A 22,641-nucleotide genomic window follows, 5' to 3' on the forward strand; every position below is an offset into this window, starting at 1 on the left:
TCTGAGACAGATGTACGGAAACCAGTTCCGCCTCCATCTGCAAAAGTGCGGGAAAATGCCATCCGGCCCTTCCCTTTAACCATATCAGATGTTATAACTATTTCCGTCTTAGCCTCCCCTTCCACCAATATCGGTTCCTCTATGTTATTCGATATACCGGGTGGGAAATGAGGAGTTTCGTTTTCTCCTCCACCTTCTCCAGCCTCCTGCCAGTGTAATCGACCATATACTGCGGTTGGCCCAGGGTTTCTCCTGGACCAGTAATAAGCGTTAAAGTAATTTTCTGAAGGGGACCTTATATGGGGGGTAGGGTCAATTATGGACCGATCCTCATTAAATTTGGCAGGGAGTTTTTGGCTCATATAAAACTTATTTATGTTGAATTTCATCGCCATAGTTACACTTTTAGAACATATATGCCCGTTAAGGCAGTTTTTCGGGGGTCCACTTGTATGGGGGCTATCCGAAAACGTGGACCAATATAGCCCATTTTCAATACGAAGCAAACCTTACCTATAGAGAATATTTCAAGCCTCTAGCTCATTCCGTTCGGACTCTATAGTGTTTCAAAAGACAGACAGACGGACGGACATGGCTAGATCGTCTTGGAATTTAATAAGGACCCAGAATATATATACTTTTGTGGGTCTATGACGAATATTTCGATGTGTTACAAACGGAATGACAAAATCAAAAAAGATGGTGGGTATATTGACAGTTTTTCACGATTCATATGGTAATACATATATGGTCTGTGAGCTGTATTTGAAGGTGTTACACACTGTGTGAAAAAGTAAAAATTATGAAATTTTCAACTCTAAAATTAAAAATGATTGATGGGAATGTATGTAAAAAATAAATTCTTGATTACCGTCTCAGTTATATGTGTAAGCAATTTAGTTTTGATAACATTATTATATGATAACATCGCAATACATAATAACTAGCAAAAAAGTGGCGACAACAATCAGTATATATTTATTTAAAATAATCGTCAAATATTTGATCAATATGAATATACATAGCTTAAAGGTTATTTCAATACACCATTGACGTGTCATTATTTCAAAGATACAATATTTATCCATCATTTTTTTACCACTGAATGCATTGCATTTCTATGTTTGTATGTTGAGGACATCCCCAGGGTATTGGTATATAATGAGCCATTAATGCTCAATTTAATTTTGTGTAATAATTAAATACTTTATTTTCCATTAATAAAACTTTAGTAAATACCTGAAGAGTATTTCTTTGTGTTACGTTTAAAAGTTGATTACGTTGATTAAAGTGCAAAAAGATTCATATAATAATAATAATAGTATATAATAATATTATATATTATAACACCGTACAACAGTGATTTTCAACATCTCTCAGTTTTTTATAATTAACTCTTATGCCTCTGTAATAAGACCTTAGATTTTTATTATTTTTAGATTTTTTCATATTTCTGTATACAAATTTAGTATCGCATGAAAGATCTTTGAGAGACGATAAAATATTGTAATTTTTTAGAAAAATTTTAGGTTTTTAAACTTTTTACATAGAATTATTTAATATAATTAATTGAAATTATTGTATTATAAAGCTCATATAAATTTACTGAAACGGTTTTTTTCTGTTTTTCGAAATTTGATTTTATTGAAACTTTTTTTAAATCCTTTTTTCTCAGCTATATTACGTTAGCTATATTTATCTAACATACAAAATATATACAAGGTTATATTCAACTATGTTTCTAATTTATACCCTATATAAGTTTGTCATTCCGTGTGTAACATTGAGAAATATTATTGGTCGATTTAGCTATGTCCGTCCGTCTGTCTATGTAAAATAGGCTCACGTAAAAATAAAGCAAAAGAAATTAACAAAATGTATTTAAAATATTTCCTATTGTCCTGGGCAGTTTGGTATTAAAAATCAGCAAAATTAAAAAAAAAAAAAAAATCCTGCAATTTTTACAAAAACTATTCAATACATTTCCAAGAAAATAATCACAAATTTGCTTTTTGTTGTTAATAATTATGAAATCAAATAGTATTTAGTCTATAAATATTTGTCTGTCTTTCCTTACAAACGTATTTCCAAACTTCAAACCTAATGGGTCGGCTTTGTTAAGATATCCTATATATGTACATATATTTGTTTTTCAATCTTGGTAAACATATATTGATTTTGTCATTCCGTTTGTAACACATCGAAATAGACCCACAAAAGTATATATATAAGGCTATCTAGCCATGTCCATCCGTCCGTCTGTCTGTTGAAGACACGATAGAGTCCGATCGGGATGAGCTAGAGGGTTGAAATTTTCCACAAATATTCTCTATATGTAAGGTTTGTTTCTCGATCCAGGTTTTCGGATAGCCCCATACAATTGGACCCCATAAAAACAGCCTTAACGGACTGTGTTAGTATAGCAATGAAATTCAACATAAATAAGTTTCATATGAGCCAAAATCTCCGTATTAAATTTTATGAGGATCGGTCCATAATTGACCCTACCCCCTATATAAGGCCCCCTTCAGAAAATGATATTAACGCTAATTGCTGGCTTAAAAATACGAGTATAGCGATGAAATTTGACATAAGTAAGTGCCTTGCTAGCCAAAATATCTCTACCATATTTCATGTGGGCGGTCCATAATTGACCCTGCCCATTATATAAGGTTCCCTTTATAAAATGACTTTAACTCTCAATACTGGATTGAAAATACGAATATAGCGATGAAATTGGACATAAGTAAGTCACTTTCAAGCCAAAATCTCTTTACCAAATTTTATGTTGATCAGTTCATAATTGACCCTACCCCCCTTATAAGCTCCCCACCAGAAAATTACTCTAACGCTCATTACTGGCTTAAAAGTACAAGTATGGAGATGAAATAATAACAAAGTTTCTTATGAGACAAAACCTCTCTACTGACTTTTTTGAGAATCACCATATCCGGGCTGGGTCAAACCCCCATATCATCTCCCCTTTAGAAAATGACTTTAAAGATCATTACTAAAAAATATGAAAAATTTGGAAATAATTTTGGATAAGGCCTACCAATGACAGAGGAAGTGTTCCAGAGTTTCATTATTCTATAATGTATACATGTGCCGTAATCCTGTGTAACCCTGTATCATCAAACAAATCTTATAGATTCCTAGGAGGCTTCTGCTCCTCTCGTTTGAGTCACTCTTTAGAATCTTTGTGTTCTCATTTTTATTTCAAGCGGTCAAGTGGTTTTTCATTCCCCAGGTTAACTTCCTCCTTCTTTTTATGGTATATAAATTTGCTCTGTCATTGTCGATTCTTCCTGAGTATTAAATGATCCAAAAATATATTAATTCAAGTCAACGAAGTAGTAAGAAATTTGGGGAAAATAATGAGTAAAACGCATACATGACTCCTTGTAATACTGCCGGATTTTTTAGCTGCTGTTATATTTCTCAGCATTTTCCAAATTTTAATATCGATGTTTCATTTTTATAGTTTCATTGTCAAGTTTATTTAGCACTTAAAATTTTAAACTCTTATTGGTTTTTCTTTGTTTTGTTTTATTTAATTTTTTTTTTCAACTTTTTTACCATTTTCATTGTATGGTGTTTTTATTATTATGGTGTAGAATTTTCATTTTTTTTAAAACGTTCATTCTCCAGACGGAATAAATTTTGTTATGGATACAGAACAAAATAAAAAAAGTATAAAACAAAAAGATAAAAAGTTCATTGAATACAAACACGAGGAATAAATTTGAATAAAATTATTATTTTTTGTTTTTTTTTTTTTTTTTTTGGAATGTATTGTGGTAGTGTTTAGAAAACCCCAGAAAAAGTAATAATTATTCATAATTTTGTATTCTTTTTTTTATTTTACAGAATCTCTTCAACGGAATAATACGGTGAAATTTCATAAGAAACAAATAACAACAAAGGAAACAGGAAGTCCTTATAAATAATAAATATAATTAAAAAAAACTGTATTCATAAACTCATATTTATATTCTTGTTGATAACGTTAAAAAGTGATAAAAATTTATTATACGTTCTTAAGCTAAATATTAAACTACTGCTACTATTTACCCCACTTTGCTCCTTTGATCCGCTCGCTTAAATCAACATAACTAAAAAATATAATAAAAGCATCCTTGTAAAATCAACTTAAAACAGTTTTTAATAATTAAAACGCTTATAAGCTGAAAAGAAAAAAAATTAAAATAATAATAAAGTCTAGTTAAAAATTTAAACACATACAAATAAAATACGTATAAACAAATTTCAAATAATAAATTTAAAAATAAAAATTAATAATATCTAGAAAAAAAGTTAATGGAAAACATAAATACAACAAAATATTCATATAAATATTATTAATTCATTTATTTGGCTGCTCAAACTAAATGTTCATCGCAAAAACTTGTGCATAAATTTAGGTAAGTTGTTTATAAGAAATTTTTATATTTAGTGTCGACATTAGTAGGTTTCGAGTGTGCCAAATTTGGGTGACATTTATTAAAGTTGATAAAATGGCGAGTTTTCGATCTCGACAGATCTAAAGTTTTTCATTCATATTTAGGCCTAAGAAATTTTTTAAAGCACAGCAAACTTTTTGAAAAATAGCACTTGTAATAAATTTAGAATAAAATTTTGTGAAAATATTTTAAGAAGATTCAAAATCGGTCAATGGCAGACCAAGCACTATGTACATTAGAGCGTCCCGAGGAACATCCTTTTTAAGAATCTCATGTAGGAATACCTATCAATGGATGTGTAATAATGTACTGAACACGACGCAAATATTTTTTTAAAGTTTCTCAGTTCCTTACCAGCGATTGGAAATCTTGATCTCAGTTAAAATCTTGATCATATAGTTGGTTACTGGAAAAATAATTAAATTATTTAGAGTACTTTTGGTCCCCAAAATGATTTTTAGGGGGCTTCGCTTTTTATCGGAATAGGTGTCCATTTCAAATTTTTTTTGGATTATTATGGAATTTATAAGCCCCTTAAAAGGCCAGGATACTCTAACAAAACAATAAAATCAAAATTACGAAATTATTAAGACTCATTGCAAAAACAAATTGTTTGAATATAATATATTGTACTGAGATCAAGATTTTCAATAGCTGATACGGAACTGAGGCCCTTTTCAAAAAAATATTTTTAATTTTTCTCATACATCATCATCATTTTAGTGGCATTCCTAGAAAAAAGTGCTCCACGGGACACTCTTGTATACTATGTACATATTTATGTGTTAAAGTAATTTCCCTGCATTATTGGAATACAAAATCCATTTACAAGATCCCAAAACTACTCTCTTGTAAACATTATTGGAGTACATGTAGTCCTATATTATGCAGGCATGGATTACATGGGACCATGTTGCAGATCATGTACTCCCAGAATTTAAGCACCTAAGTAGTTTTGGGATTACTCTGAATGAATGGATTACATGGTCCTCACCTAGGACATCACAACGATAAATGGTGTATGTTTTTTCCTTTAGTCCATTGAGGAGTACTCTTTACACACGTGTGTGGAGTAGTTTCAATTATTGCAGGGTTATATAATCTATGAGAAAAAGTGCAGGTAAAAATAATAGAAATAGTGTTTTTTAAATTTTTTAAAACTTTAAGATAATTTTTAATGATAATAAATAGATTAGGTTAGGTTGATAGGAGGATGTATAGTACATCAAATCCGAAGAAATACACGTAGGACATTATCGGAACTGTTGTACGATCCTTTTCCTGAAAAAAATTCGTCTGAATCCGCACGGCCAATTTTGTATAGATATGCACGTAATCCTGTGTGTTCACCCAGAATAGGTACCATCATACTAACTTCAAACTTGCTCATTTTGAGAAGATTTCTCGTCTTGTTCTCATCAAACGCAAAATCATCGAATGGTTTTGCATTTGTCAGGTTAACTCCCTCGAGCTCCCTTCCCATTAAAGCTATTTCATTCGCCCTTTCGTTGCCGACTACTCCCGAGTGGTCTGGTACCTATATGATGATTTTGGAAATAAAAATAGTATTTTTGCTCTGATGTTTCATATTAAGGTTTAGGAGACCATAAAATTAACTAAATGTAAAATTAGTTTTTGAACCTACCGATCTGTCGAAAAGAACTAAAAGTATATTTATTTATAAATATATTTTTTAAAAACTTTTCTATTTTTACAGCTACTTAAATAAACATGAATTTATGTTTATGGTAAAAGTTTAATGTCGAAACCTCTTTGTCGTAGCTATTTTTATAAAAATAGTTTGCTATTTTTAAATTAGCGCGGTTAGAGAATGAAATACAATAACAGACATATACACTCTGCAAAATTCACATACAAATATGTATATAGCATAAGCAAACGTAACGAAAATTAAATATACATAATTATATGTATCTGTCTTATATAAGGACAAACATGTACATATGTATATATAGATATGTACATAGTACTATTATGTATGTATGTATATGTCGTATACCCGCATTTATCTTGTAAGCATTGAGTCATGATAACAACTCATAAAATTATTTTTTTTTTTATATTTGTTGGTTTTTATGTAGTTGCTGTTTTTCTGCCTTTTTATGACAAAATGAGCAAAAAAAAAATAAAACAACAAACATTATTTTAGAAAATAAAATAAAAAAAGAAACAAACAACAGGAAAAAAATAAGAACAATTTTCTTTATTTTTTTCGTTTTGTTTCTGAATGTGTATTGCATGGATGTCTGAACATCCGCAAAAGAAAAATTACACAAATACAGAGACACAGACACTACAGCACTAAGATATAAAAGTATCTATAGTAAAATGGAGCCTATAATTCATCACTTTGTTACAAATACTGAGACAATTTGGTCACTCAACCGCACCGAACACAGAGAAATAAAACCAAAATAAGGAGACGTATTAGAAAAAAAAGTGGATAAAATAGGAGACAATCATTCGCTTCACTCAACGTAACAAACGACTACGCCTTTATGGTGTAATGGGTAAAAATGTGTATTCATAAGTGATGGTTAAAAGCGAGTATTCGATTCACAAATGTATGTAATTCCATACTGAATTTAGGTTTAAGTATATTCAATTGCGACATAATCTTGCAAAGATATATGTATGTACATTTCCCTAAAAGCTCCTTAAAACATAGCAGTATATCTAAATCTATATTTTGGTGAGAATGCACTGCTTTAGGATCCAAGTCTAATATTAGACGTATGGCCAATAAGAGTTAGAACAACTTCACAAAAAAAGGGGCGGTTATATCATGTCCACGCCTACTTCTTGTGTTATTACTAATTTTGGTATTCTTGAGTACAATAAAAAGCAATAACTTAAAAACAAACAAACTGAATCAACCCTTATAAGATCTGAATGCTTTAAAGAAGTAGGCGTAGTTATAATAAGGAATGTTTAAAAGTGGGCGTGGTTAAGAAAATATTTTAGTTATATTTGTTAAATGCTGATTTTAGTAAACCTTTTGCTTTAAACAGTGATCAAAAGAGAATTTTCAAGTCACGTAAATCAAAACCAGCAAATAAAGTGGGCGCGGCAATGATATTACCGCCCACATTTTTTGTAGGGTTATGACTAAGTTTATGTCAAGTATGTGCATTAGATTTAAGATAATGTCTATAAAATTGAAAAGATATTCAACCTTTAAAGGCTGAAAATGTCGCTTCCAGACGTTTTTACTAATAGCTCTAAAATTATCGGAGTTGCAAAAGGTCGCAAAAGTTAGCTTTTGAAATACATACTACAGATATTAGCAAATGCACCACATATATAGTCCGACCATCACATCGGACCAATTTCAAAAAGATTAAAAATTACTAATTATTAGTAGTGTTATAAAAATCTAAGAAAAATATCACTTAATATAATATTTTCCATAAATATTTTATAATTTTTAATCCTTGATTAGTACACTTTTATATGTAATTTAAATTGTGTAAATATCTAATGGCATATAGAAGTTATTCACTTTTGTACATAATATTCTTTGACCTATATTAGTAACCAGAAAAATTTAGTTTTGAAAGTGAAACTTTGGAGTCAAGTTTCTTTGTTAGCGAACACCTTATCTGATTTTTTCCGATTTTTTATACTACTTAGGACTTATATATAAAAATCGCCAAAATTTTTGTTTGACTTGGAACTGAGGGTATTTTCAAAGAAAATATTTATACCCTACACCACTTTAGTAGGGAGAGTATATTGGGTTTGTGCTGATGTATGTAACGCATTGAAATATTAGCTCTATACCCACCTTAAAGTATACACAGAGGGAAAAAGAAATATACACGCCTGGTACCATATTGACACCAAACTGTTTATAATTCGTTGTCAAAGTATATAATTATGTACGACAACTCTATGTAATGTTGACAACATTGCAACAATTCTTTGTCGAAATCTAAATTTTATACACATCCGTTGTCTAAATGTTAACAAACGGGGTAAGCTCACTATTGACAAACAATCCATTGCCAAAAGTGAGCTTACCACGTTTGTTAACATTTAGACAACGGATGTGTATAAAATTTAGATTTCGACAACGATTTGTTGCAATGTTAATAACGTTGCGTTGTCAACATTATATAGTGTTGTCGTACGTATGTATATACATTGACAACGGAAGTTATTGAAAAATTATAAACTCTTTGGTGTCAATTACCGTATATATTTCCTTAGGCGCGTATATTTCCTTTTCCCTCTGTGTACCAATCGGCTCAGAATCAGTATCTGAATCCTTTTAGCTATATCTGTCCGTCTGTCAAACTACAGGTCGCAATTTTGATGAAATTTGACACAAAGGCCCGACTATACATTCTTACTTGTTTTAAATATTTTGGTATTTAGTACATTAATAACCATTAAAAATGTGTTTCACTGGACGTCCTACTGTCCATATAAAGCTTGTGCACAAGGTACAAAGTCTCATCTTTGAAGATTTTACTATTTAATAATGTCGCTCTAATCAATGGTTCATATGCAGATGAAGATGTTGAAATTTTAACGAAATGATCGAAAAACCTTCTAAAAAGATATGATATCACAAATTTCAAAAATTTCGTGTTAAATACACACATAGATTTTATCTACCTATTATAAAACTAATTTTTTCAAAAGTTTATTACGACTATTGTCACCAGTAACTCTATATTGGTTTTATTATAGAAAAGTTTGTAACATAAAATTTAATTTCCAAAAAAAAAAATGTTTTTCTCATTTTATATACAAAAAGATGTTACCCAAATGTGTATGAAACTTAAACAAATATGAACTTTAAAAAGTTATAGACTTTTTACAAAGAAATATTATAATAAGGAGACAGTAGGAAGAAATGCTTTTACAGTTGTAATTTTATTATTACACAAATTCTATCTGTTTCTTTGTTTGTGTGTAGCATCTAATACAAATGTGTTTACACATCAGTACATGAGTATACACGTCAATTTAACATGGAGCAGGAAAAAAACAGAAACATTAAAAATGCCGAAATGCCGGACAAATAATACTTTAGGGAATATTTTGCGAAAAAAAAGAATGAGAAAAAACACACAATGTTTCGTAAGCATAAACATTATTTTGCTGATTTTGTTTTTCTTTATTTTCTAGGAGAATAAACAAAATAGAAAATTTAAGATACTCACATGTATAAAATAGGAAAACTACAAAAAAAAAAAAGCTACAACAATATAAGTATATTATCAATAAAACAAAAGCAAAATGAACAAATGAAATCCTGTTAAAACAAAGTACTACATACCAACAGAAACAACTACAAAAGTAATGAACCCAAAATGCGGGTTGTGGCCATAATGTTGTTTTTGTTTGAGTATCTATTAGTTTTAATAGATTTTTGTTGTAGTCTAGATAATATGTATGTATTTTGTATATTCATACATATTTACTATTTTAAATAGTTTGTCGAATTTGTTTTTGCTTTATCAGAGAATTTTTTTTTATTAGTCATTTTCCATCAACACATACCGAAACACTTTTACATACATACACACACATTAGCAAGAATAATGACCAGAATTTGTTACAACTTTTGAAAAAGAGTAAATAATAGATAATCAAAACCCGATACGGTTAATCATACAAAACCCCATAACCAATAATACCACCATTGAATTGTGGTTTTGTTTCGGTGTTGTTTTAAGGGTTTTTATAGTTAATTTACAAAATTGTACAAAAAAGGTGTAAGACTGGGTGGTAGATTTGCTGTTTTAGTTTATTTTTTTTTAAATAATGGAAGATTAGAATGTATGTAATAGTTTTTTTTTTTAATCAGTAACAGTAAAGATTTTGTTTGTAAGATAAAATTTATAGGACCTTTTTAGAATTAAATTAATACTAGTTTGTAGTTAAATATCTTTATGTTAGTTCTTCGGAAGTCATTTTCGGAATCCAAATTTTAGATTTTTCTATTTTGTGATTGTTCATATTTATGTCAAATGAAAGATATTTTGGAGACCTTTCATTTGATATGTGGGCAATTTCGTGTCAAGTGACCCAACTAAAAAAAAGACGATTTGGATGAAATTTTCACCAAGGTTAGTACTATTGGATAGTAGACCAGACACAAATTTTCAGATATATCGGTCAAGAACTGCCGGACTTTGAGGGGGTCAAAGTTGAACATTTTGGTCCTACAGGGTTTTAATCAAATGAGTGTAACATTTCACTTATTGTTCCTAGCAAAAATTGTCTAAAGAGTTTAGATAGCTATGTCTTCACTGTTTCCAAAAAGAAAAAAATAATTTTTCTTAAGATTTAAAAAAATATTTTTTTTCTAAATGGGCTCACGAAATTGCCCACATGAATGCATGTACATTAGGGTGGCCCAGTTTGTATGAAGACAAAATAAGGTACTAATGTTCCCACCGAAAATGAAAGCTTGATACAATTTCTCAAAATGTTTGTCCTTAGGTCAATATTTAGTAAGCTCTTTCAAAGAACAAAGTGGTCCTTTTTAAGGTTTTTCTTATTTTTTTAAAGAAAGATATGAAATATTGACATCATGTGAAAGGTTTTTGAATGGCGTATCATCAAGTTTTTCGCTATTTCAAAAATATTGAAAATTTTATAATTTTTTAGAAAAATTTTACATTTTTAATTTGTAATTCTATAAATTTATATAAATTTTTTTTAATTTTCTTCAAAGTAAATTAAAATGAATTACGCAATTTTGAATTATTCTCTGAGGTTGTAGCTGTTGTCATAAAGAACAAAAATTGTGAACAATTAAAATCAAAAAGTCTTCATCTTCAATTTTCATTTCAAGTGGAAAGTTTTTCATAATGAAATTGTACTACTTTTATTTACGACACCTGTACGTATACGTGTTAATGATTTATTGATATAACAAATATTAAGTATACGCCTAAATTAGAGAAGCACTTGAAATATACGTTGAAGAATACGTTTTTTTGTTCTTTGCGACTGGAAGACATGGATCTCTTTTTTGTCTTTTATCACATAGTGATGATCGTATATGTTTATATACATATTTTCGTGTTGCGCAGTGTTATTATAACTAAAAAATATGTTATTCCTAGTTAAAAGTATTGAAAACAATAAATATGTATTTATATCAGAATTATTGCAAGTATCACAAACCAGTTTACAGAATATGTATGTATTTATTTAGTCTCAGATAAGTCTCGAAGCACTTGGAGATGTAAAAAATACATTTTATGACGATTCAAAAACATAAAGATTAGAAAAATAAAATAAATATTTTGTGTAGCTGAGATTCCATAACTTTTTTGTTTCTTTATGCCTAAAATAATGACCCAAAAAATTTATCCACCATATTTGGCTCCAATAAACTGACAATAAGTCACCAAATAGAAAATAAAGCGTAAAAAAGAAATAAGAATTTAATATTTGATTTTCAACACAAGGGGAAGAAAAAAGCAAAATTTCAACAAAAAACCCACTTAAATGATGTAATTGCCTAAAGTTTACTTTTTTTGGGCGAAAACATTAAAATAAATATTTTAAATGGAATTTTCTAAAATTTTTTTTGTCATCTTGTAACTGTGTACATATTTATGTGCAAAAAAATAAAAGGAACGAAAAATGAAAGAAGTTGGTGTGGTAGTATTCCATAACTAAGCAAACACAAAAGTTGCAAATTTAAAGAATAAAACAGCGACATAAAACTGAAACTTAAAAACGTCATTCATTTCAAAATTGTTAGAGAAAAAAAACTAGAACAATAACAAGAAAGAAAAAACTTTTATTCTTATTTCCTTTGAACGCCTACAATTCAGTTAAGAAAATTATTCGATTTTTTTCTTGTTATTCAGTTGAATTCTTTTTTAGTTTGTTCAGTTCGATCCAGTTCAGTTTAGTTTTTGTAAGTTATTTTACTTAAAGACTGGCAGTATTTGAAAGTTACAATTGCAATTCATGTCAAAAGTTAATAGTTTTCTTTTACATTACATACCCACACATTTACAAATATACCAATACATTTTCCAATGTAATTGTAGTTGTATGTGTCTGTCTGTATCTATGAGAACTATAGACATGGACAAGAGTAAATGGATTGTGCAAGAAAAAAAACTTTTGTTTACGTGCCAGTTACAGGCAAAAAAAATATTTCAAATTCCTTTTTTTGTACATATGTATGTAGTGTATGTATCTTTAACCAATCGGTTTGTCAATCTAACAAATTTTTAAGTAAAAAAATACCAATACAACGACAGGCATAAACAGATACTGTATTTTAAAGAATTTTTAACAAAGTATAAGTGTGACAATAAAATTGCTGTTTTGAAACCCAAATATGTGCACTTTTTTATTTGTGATTTGATTTGATTTCTTTTATTTAAATGTACTACTTAAGTACAATGACACCTCTTTTTATAGTTTTTGTTATATATTTGTTAAGACTTTCGTATTAGTTTTATAATGAAGAAATACTATACATGTTAGCAATTTACAGGGGTTAATAGTTCTAAAATATTTTACTGGTTTGGCCTGCACCTATTTTCAATATCAATTAACAAAGAATATTTGGGAAAATATACAGAGAAGATATTTGCAGCGAAGTTGAAAATTGTTTTATCCCTGTAACTTTAATTTAAGGTAAACGAGTTCGAATTCTTTTTTACAATATAGATGCAACTCATAACAATAACAACATTTTCAAATAACAATTGCAAATTCGTTAAAAATTTAGTGAAATATTTTGAAATAAATTCGCGATTTTTGGTAAATGTGATATTTTTTACTTTTAACAATATTTGTTCTTCTTACATCATGATACCATAAACTTATATACAAATATAAGTCTTTGGAAGAAGTAAGATCCTCACAAACATCATGACAAGCACTTACAAACATCAACAACTATATTTTTTAAAAGAAAGGACATCGCATTTATCCAATTCACTGTCGGTATCGTATTGTTGTATCATTGTAATGACATACAATATTATTTCGCAAACAAAAATTTACGACACAAAAACAAAAGAATGGTGAAAACTTACGACATACAACGATACAAAGTTACGGCACCGATAGTGTATTGTGTAATATTTCGGATTACTTGTACTTGTAATTAAAGTTTATAAGTTTGGCCAATTACAATTATTTGTATTTGTAATTGAGGAATTTCCAGTTACAATTACTTGTAATTGTAAATTTTGTTCCTTATAATTACGTGTAATTTTGTAATTAGTAATACCTAAATTTCAATTACAGGTAATTTTAATTGGAAACTTCAATTGCAATAACAAGGTTATTGGTCAATTACACATTACAAGTAATTGTAATTCAATTCAATTGCAAATAATTGTAATTGATTATTTTTCAATTACACATTACAAGTAATAGTAATTGACGATGTAGTGAATTATTTTGTGTAATCATTACCCCCCCATGTCTGCTGCAATAACTGTCATCATGATTATACTCTTTAGAAAGATAATTTTGTGTAGATTTCCATGTTGTTAAAAAAACTTCGAATTGAGTTACAGTTCTGCAAAATTAAGTAAAATCTTCTAAAAAGTGTCGTAAATAGTGTTTGTACAAAAATCGCAATATCTCGAAAACTAGAGCTAACCGAAAATTCTTATAACGATATTTGAACTCAGCGGGTAGAAATACATAGGAATCAGCTTTTTCTATTTAAAAGGCACCCAAAAAGTTCGATTTTGTTGACATGTGTAGTTTGAGTGTAATGATAAATCTGTGTGTACGTATGCCACTACATCATAAAAGATAAAAAAAGACCAAAAAAGGATCCATGTCTTATAGTTTTGTCCAAAGTCATGCATTTTTATGGACCACCAAAGATTTGGGTTATTTTTGCAAAAAAAAGTGATAATTTTCTCAGGCTTATATTTTACTTTCTAAGGCAAAGTTTGTAGCTCTTGTCATAAATTGTGAACAAATAAGATCAAAAAATAAAGATGAAGTTTATAAGAACATATAAACTTCATCTTTATTATTTTCATATCATGAGGAAGAAAGTGTTACATTGTGAATTTGCACTGCTTTTATTAACATCACCTGTACGTATACGTGTTAAGGATTTATTGATATTACAAATATTAAGTATACGCCTAATTTAGAACAGCACTTGACAAATTTGTAACGCGTAAAGATTCGTTTTTTTTTAAGTTTTTTTGCGATTGATTGAAGATAAAGTTTTTTTTGATTTTATATTTTCACAACTGATGTTTTCACAATTTAGCTACAACTTTCCCTCAGAGAGTAATTCAAAATTTCGAAAGGTGTGCATGACTTTAGGTAAAACTGGGAGACACAGGTCTTTTTTTTGGCCTTTTATCACATATTGGTGTACGTATGTATTAGAGCCCTGCATGAGTGACTTAAATAATATTTTAAAACATTTAATTTTTTGAAAGTACTGTTTTTGACTCACTCATTGTTTTTTGAATGAATATAATAATTTATTCAAAACAAAAATGTATATGACAAAAAATTCAAATAAAGTAAAATACATGAATGTAAAGAGTATTGTATGATATGAGTATTGAGAGTGTTTTTGTGTTTCAAATCGAGTGCAAAACAGCGAGTGAATCGAATTATAGAAGGATTTATTATGTGTTTTAATTAGAATGCAATTCTTTGAACGAATTACCGTTCTTATGAATTTCTATAGCGAGATTACAAATAAAATGCATTATTGTTATGTATATATGTATATTTTATTAATTTAACTCATGTAATAATTATATTTGAATGTTATTTAGAGATGTAAACAAAACTACTGTAAAGTGAAAAAATATGAAATATAAGGATTCTTATAATTATATATTAGCACTGAGAGCACCTTCTTCTTGTGGAACAGCGTATTTTTTGTGATTCATGTGTAAGAAAATAATTTGATTTACAGCAATATCATTTGAGCCAATGGAGCATCTTTTTTCAGAAATTACGTTGCGGGCACAAGAGAAAACCCGTTCTGAAGGTGCGCTACTTGCTGGTATTGCTAAGATTCGGCAGCTTAATTTGTGTAAAAAGGGGAACTCGTTCTTATGCGAATCCCACCACTTAAGTGTGTCGAAATCATCAAAAAATGACACTTCTGTGTTTTCGTATCGTCTCAACTCTGAGGCCACTAAATCCTCGTTGGTTTGAAAATCAGATGATCGAATAAAATCTGAAAACAGCTCTAAATTTTTCGATGAGATTGAGGCTACTGACAGTTGTTGTGGTTCTGTTATAGGCTCACAATTCTGTACTAGGCTTTGTATCAACTCGATACATTTTAATTTTATAAGATTTCGATCTTCTTCAGAAAAACTTAGCAATTTGTTTGCAGGGGGGAACAGGAATAGAGCAACTCGATGCCAGATGGACAAATTAGAAAAAACTACAGTATCCAAGTAGTGCCTAAGCTTGCTTTTCAAAGCCTGGGCAATACTTATATCCTCGTTGTTTTCAGCGCATTTCTTTTGAAGGCTGTTTACATAAATGTAGACCAAATGAATTGTTGGATATTTCTCTCCCTCTAGTATCTTCGAGGCTTCTTCAAAGGGTCGAATTATATCCAACACAGCAGTTATATTTCTTAAATCAATATTCTGTATACGATGGATTTCATGCCTTTCTTGTAATATGAAAACAACTTCGTCCCAGCTGCTTTTTAATGACGACAACAGATAATAGAAAGTATTCCATCTTGATGGACAAAAGCTTTTTAAGGACTTTCTTATATTTGAATTTATCCCAGACTTTTTAAAGTACCCCACTATATTGGTGGCTACATCGCAAATAAATTTTACTTCTGGGACTGCATCTAAGGATTTCTGAATAACATTATTCAGTAGATGGTTAATACAATATATATGGGCAGTGCTGCGGAAAGCAGCAACCATATTTGATCCTCTGTCCGTCACGACGGTAACATTTTCAGTGAATACACAATCAAATTCGCTAAGTATGTTACAAACTTTGCAGTATATGTTATCACCTAAAGGATTTCAGAATAATTAATAAGAAATCAGTGGCCATTAAAATTTTATAATGGTATATACAACTTACTAGTACATTTTTCGCCATTCATGCTGCGTATTCCCAACAAAACGTTATTCAATTGTGTATCTTTTATATAATGCATTGTTATTGCCAAAAATGATTTGTGTAAATGGTGGTTAGAGCGAACCCAATGTCCTTTACTTTAGTGATGTCGGATTTTATCTCAGAAAATGCTACATCGTAAAGCTTACAAACATTTCTTCCTACTGTTGTTGAGTGTGGAAGTAATGATTTTACATCGACGTGCTTACCATATTTTGAGCCGATGGACAAAACGAAGCTAACAAGTTCATGAAGACCGGAATCTTCCACCAATGTAAAAGGTCTGCAGTTTTCAATAATCCATTTGGTAAATATATACAATGCTTTCCTTTTTGTGTCACTATCCACTAAAACGTTGTATACGTTATCCCGATCTTTTGTGGCGATGTAGCATTTATGTCTTACCAAGTTTGTAGTAGATTTACTGTTATGTTTATACACGCTAAAGCAAAATCGACACGCGACTACATTTAACAATTCTTCACCTGAGTCGTTTATAATCATTTTCCATACATTACTACGTCCCGTTTTATTGCTTAATTTATATTCTTGGTTAATTATTTTTGTTTTTATTATATCATGGCTTAACAAGCTAGTTCCACTGGAAACGGATGCTGGGCTCTCAACGGCGTCGCTAGAATTCTGTTCCAATTTACAATAAAATATAATATAAATTAAAAAATTATCATACGGTTTAGTATTTATTAATTAGATATACCTCATTGTTTTCATTTTTAAATTAATTTGCGATATCATGTTTTTTGTATTTTGTATTCTTTTAATATACGTAAGTTGTTAACTTACTTGATTTGAATGTAGACGTACACTTACACAAAAATACTCGCAATGATTGAGTAAAACAAAAATTTGAATTATTAAAATCAAATGTACACACTCTTTGTAAATAATATTCAAAATACAAAATGAGTTGAGTGCAATGCAGTGGATTACTCATTGTGGGTGACAAATAGAGTCACTCATGCAGGGCTCTAGTATGTATATGGTTATATTTTTTCGTGTTGCCCTGTGTAATTTACTTCTGATCAAATTTACAACAATCTCATTATTTTTAAGATGACATAAACTATTTATTTTTAAAGCATGACACGCTCACAATTATCCATATTTTCTCACATTTTTTTCAGTTTACTATTTTTGAATGTTGAAAATCTGTATTTAGTCAAAATTAGACTATAGGTCATGAAATTAATTTCAGGGAAAACGTGTGAAAGGAGTATTGTCTAATAATGCTAAAAATATTAATTTGAATTTACAGTTTGTCATGGAACAGTAGAAAATTTAAAAAATTTCCTTTTATAATCTATCGATCGTGAAGGACTAACAAACGCCCATGTTTTGTTTTGGAAAATGTTTAAAAAGTAAATAGGTATTTATATAAAATTCTGCTTAACCCACATGCTAAGCAGTTGATTTTATTATAAAATAAAACCCTTTCATGCCAATAAATAAATACACAATTGCTTTGAATAATTTTTATAGCTTTTTTTACTTTGGCACATCATAATGATGATGACGACAATCGAATTTAAGCTTAAAAACAAAAAAAAAAAAAACAACTGTATCTATTGACATTAACCACTTAACTTTATGTAGATACAAGTAGATTCAACACAAATAAATATACAAAACACATATGCATATAAATACATACAAACATATGTATTTGTCAATATGCATGTTGGTTTATGTACATATATACATACATTTGTATTAAAAAATATAAGCATGAAAGTAAATATGTTAACATGCAAGTAGTAAATATTTAGACTTATTTATACATTTGAGTATATACAATGATACATACATTATGCATGCATACATAGATACATTTTATACATACTAAACAAATGACATAAACAAATATAGTAGAAGAAATCATGAAAATTTTGTTTAGATCAATAATTGGCAAACATCCGAATATTTTTTTTCTCGGTTTATTTGTATTTTTATATATAAATATATATTTTTTTGAAAATCTACTTATAATCAACTAAAAATAGTGGCAAATTTGTATAAAGTATAGAAAGCTAAGAAAATAAACAGTTACTATTTATTCATTATGAAATTTCTATGACACAAGCAGAAAGTAATGTATTTTCGGAACCCGCTGTGGTCCTCCTTCGTACTCGGAAACTTCGATCTACCTCAACATAATTTGAATTAAATGGGAGTAAGACTTTCAAATATGAGAGTTAAATATTTAATGTTCATGGACGTTATGACACATCAAAAATTGTCGTAGAGTCCATGGACGTTATGGAAACTTTTAAAGGTGCCATGATGTCCATGAGTTTTGGAAAGGGACACTCTTATTCCGAAAAAAATGCTCCTAAATTTTATGTTGGATTCCTTTAAAACTCTGCTTTATTTCGAATATCGGGTCCTCTAAATTAAGCATTTTTGATAAATGGGCTCTTTCAAATCCATGGACTTTATGTCATTTTACTCATAGATATTGTGACACTTTCGAAAGTGCCATAACAACCATGTACACTATGACTCACTATGACATCCATGGACATTATGACACACCACCCCCACGAATGCAATATATTTTTCAGAAAATTTGGCAATACATTGCAAGACAATTATCTGACAATTATTTTGTCTGACAATAATGTCAGAGTTCTCAGTTTGTTTACATTTTTCGCTTTTTTTTTTTTTTATCTGACCACATTGTCAGATGTTAAAACTCGCTCATCTGACAATATAAAATGATCTGACAACGTCTGGCAAATTTTTTGGCAAATGAAACGAAGTGTGTTTAAATGGTGGTCTGACAATGATATAACAATGCTTTCTCTGACAATATCACCCGACACAAATTGTAAGAAATTTTCTAAAAATTTTTCCGAAAATATTGTTAGATTTGACAAACGCGTGACATAGCTTAAAAATTGTATATGCGTTTTATTATTTTTAATCTATTGGTGTATTTTTTATAGTGTAGGGTAAAAGTGTAATGCATATAAAATTCCGCAAAATCATTTACACAAGACTGTGAATTGAGCTATTATATTTATTCAAAATTATTTAACATTTAGTTTGTTCTTTTAGAAAAATTTACTTTCTTGTTTCGTGTTGTTCTGCAATTTACGTAATTATGTTTAAAATTTTATGATTTTTTAACATTTTCTTGTTTTTTTAAGCAAAATACTTCTAGTGGCTTGCTCTTCCACTTACTTACATACATTTGTGGGAAATATAACAACACTTGTAAATTAGACTTTTAACTAGTTGTTGTTAAAAAGCAAAAGTTGTATAATGGATGAGGTGCAGTGTTGCCATTACTTATTCTCCAAAAGTCAAATATAAGAACAAGTTAACCCTCTATAAGTTAGCACTTTCAAATTGCATATTTTCTATGAATTCAGATAGATGTTCAAATTTAAGGAAGCATGTATTTTCTATAATATTATGTTTGACAAGCGATGATCACCATTAACCTGGTTCTAAAATATGTATGTTTTGATATTTAAATACATTCATCAATTTTCCTTTCCATTCTGCTAAATCTGATGAAACGTGGCAACAATAGCATGATGAATATGTATGTATCGTGTTTTTTTTCTTTTTTTCCACAGTCTGAAGTAGATATAAATGAAGTATACACATATATGTGTTAAGTTTAAAAGACTAAAATTTCTATAAATGAAATACAAGTAAGAAAGTGTTTGTCGGTCAAGCCTGACTTGGCGATATCCTGACATCGCGTTTTACAGATTTTCCGAAGAATTGTAGCAATTATGAATACTAGATGGAAGCTATAACCAACAGTTTTTTGTGTGCATGAAAGTTTCTGTATTGGTGGAAACTATATCTAAATACGGTCCAATATAAGTGTATAAAAAACTTAGACTACCTTGGAGAGGCTTTGAAATGACATATACATAAGTAATTAGGATCTACTACGGCATAGTGAAGTTCTTCGATAAGTTGATAAATAAGAAATCAGAAACAGAATATTGGCTAAACGCCTTCGCTATATATAAAAATATTTTCATGCTCAGACTCTAGTGAAAAGAAAAATATATATGAGAAACAAAAATTTAAATTGGATAGCACCACTTTATATTCTTAAAAAAATAAAAAAATATTTAGAAATAAATATCTAAAACCCGATGAAGTGACTTTTAATCGATTTTAGTAAAAAAAATTTTAAAACAGCATAGAAATACTTACATTTTTAATGATAAACATTCGTAAGACTGTGCACATTAAGCGTGTATACAAAAAGATGCAGAAAAGAGAGAAAAACAAGAAATTAAACTTGACAGATATAAGGACTTGGTACATTAGCATAAATGTACATTAATATCAAACACAAAAACATTTAAAAATACTTTATATACTTATGTATGTACAAGTCAACACATACATACCACAAATACATTGATGACAAGTTTAATTTCCGTTTTAAATAATTAATTTTCTGGTAATTCTTTACGAAGTGTTCTGAAAATACCACTGAAAGGAAAAACATTGCATAACAGGATTTGTACATTAGTGATTTTAATAAGTAATTTTTTTCATTATAATACGGCCGCAAAAAGTTGTTGAAGTGTTAAATTTTTTTATTAAAAATATGTAAATGTCTGCATTTGTGACATTATGACATCTTCAACCGCAATTATTGCAGTCTTTTTTTCTGTCATTCTTGGGTTTGTTGTACTCTCATACAACGCTTTAATATGCATTTCTCAGATACATTTACGCAAATTCTAATACATTTACACTTACATACTTGTATAAATGTCTAAGAGTGTTTCATGTATTGTTGACTTTGTGTAACATTTTCTTATGTTAAGTACCCATCATTTGCACTTACGAGTAAATAAGTAAAAACATTTAACGATTTATCTTATTATCATTATTACTTGTACTACATGTACTACAATAGTCGTTGTTATATATCTATAGTATTGTTATAAAGCGTCCTTACAAATATAAGTGTAAAAAGTATATTTACTGTTTGCAATAATAGTAAATATTTTCTTTGATCATCATTAATTTTCATCAATCTGTTGATGTAATTTTGAGACGTTCGTTCACTTTATAGTAATGTCTGTATGTATTTTGATTTTTGTCTGTGAGAGTTTTTTTTTTAGAATTCACCCATAATTATAACAATGACTAGGTGTCTGTCTGTGAGACAAGAGTCCTTATAAATGTAATTTATCTAAAAAGTTGTTTTTTCGAATCATTATTAAGAAAATTATTTTTAATTATGAGAATGTCTGAAATGATTTGTTTGAATTTCTTTTTGTTTATTTGTGGACACGTCATTAGTCATTATAGACAGTGATTAGGAAATTTGGGAAATTTAATTTAAATTTTTGCAAAAGAGATAGATAAATTAAGTATTATGAAGGACTGCTTAATCTGCTGTTTTGAATTTGTAATTTTTGGTAGAGTTTCAAGATTTTAGTCAAACTATTTGAATATATTGGTTGATTTAAAGATATTGGTTGATTATTGGAGCGTCTAGAATTTATACATCCGAGAAGTGTTTGTTTTTTAAGTTTTGAAAATGAGAATGTGAAGAAAACTTGCCAAAACCAGTTAAAAGTATAGCTTGTCTGAAAAAATAAAATTGTCAAAAAGATTTCTTATTTCATCATCAACATTTGTATTGTAATAGTTGAGTTGCATATCTTTTTCGTTTTTGATGATATCTTAATCTTGTTACAGATGTGTAATATTCTAACACGTATACGTTTGGGTGTAAAATTAAGAATTGCAGCCTGACCACATGGACGTATGAGTGGCTTAATATTACTTATACTTACACTACTCATATTAATATTATTTCAGCAAGAAAATAATAATGTCTTGCTGAGAGCACCGCCCTAAGTCCAATAGATAAATTATGAAAGGGGAATGAAGGGCGATAGCGAATTGGTAAAAAAATTTAATTAACTAAGTCAAAATGGCTTAAAGAGATCCAAATAATTAAATTAGTACCAAAAAATAACTAACTGAATTAAAAATAATTTTCAATTTTTTCGCTGAAATAATATAGTATAAGTACTTTTATACTTTA

General features: G+C 29.1%; 1 protein-coding gene across 19 annotated transcripts in view; it reads left to right on the forward strand.

Annotated features, from left to right (window-relative positions):
• The window catches only part of LOC119606497 (potassium voltage-gated channel protein Shab), a 230,448-nt gene that overhangs the window by 25,824 nt on the left and 181,983 nt on the right, over positions 1-22,641 (forward strand). For all 19 annotated transcript variants that reach the window (XM_037961167.1, XM_037965703.1, XM_037967900.1 and 16 more), the window contains one exon: positions 3,871-4,424. The gene's annotated coding sequence lies outside the window, so the exon portion shown is untranslated. The remainder of the gene's footprint in view (positions 1-3,870; positions 4,425-22,641) is intronic.

This window comes from Lucilia sericata, unplaced genomic scaffold, assembly GCF_015586225.1.
Source record: "Lucilia sericata isolate MDLA Ls3-8-SP2 unplaced genomic scaffold, ASM1558622v1 Contig000000F_arrow, whole genome shotgun sequence".
Taxonomy (NCBI): domain Eukaryota; kingdom Metazoa; phylum Arthropoda; class Insecta; order Diptera; family Calliphoridae; genus Lucilia; species Lucilia sericata.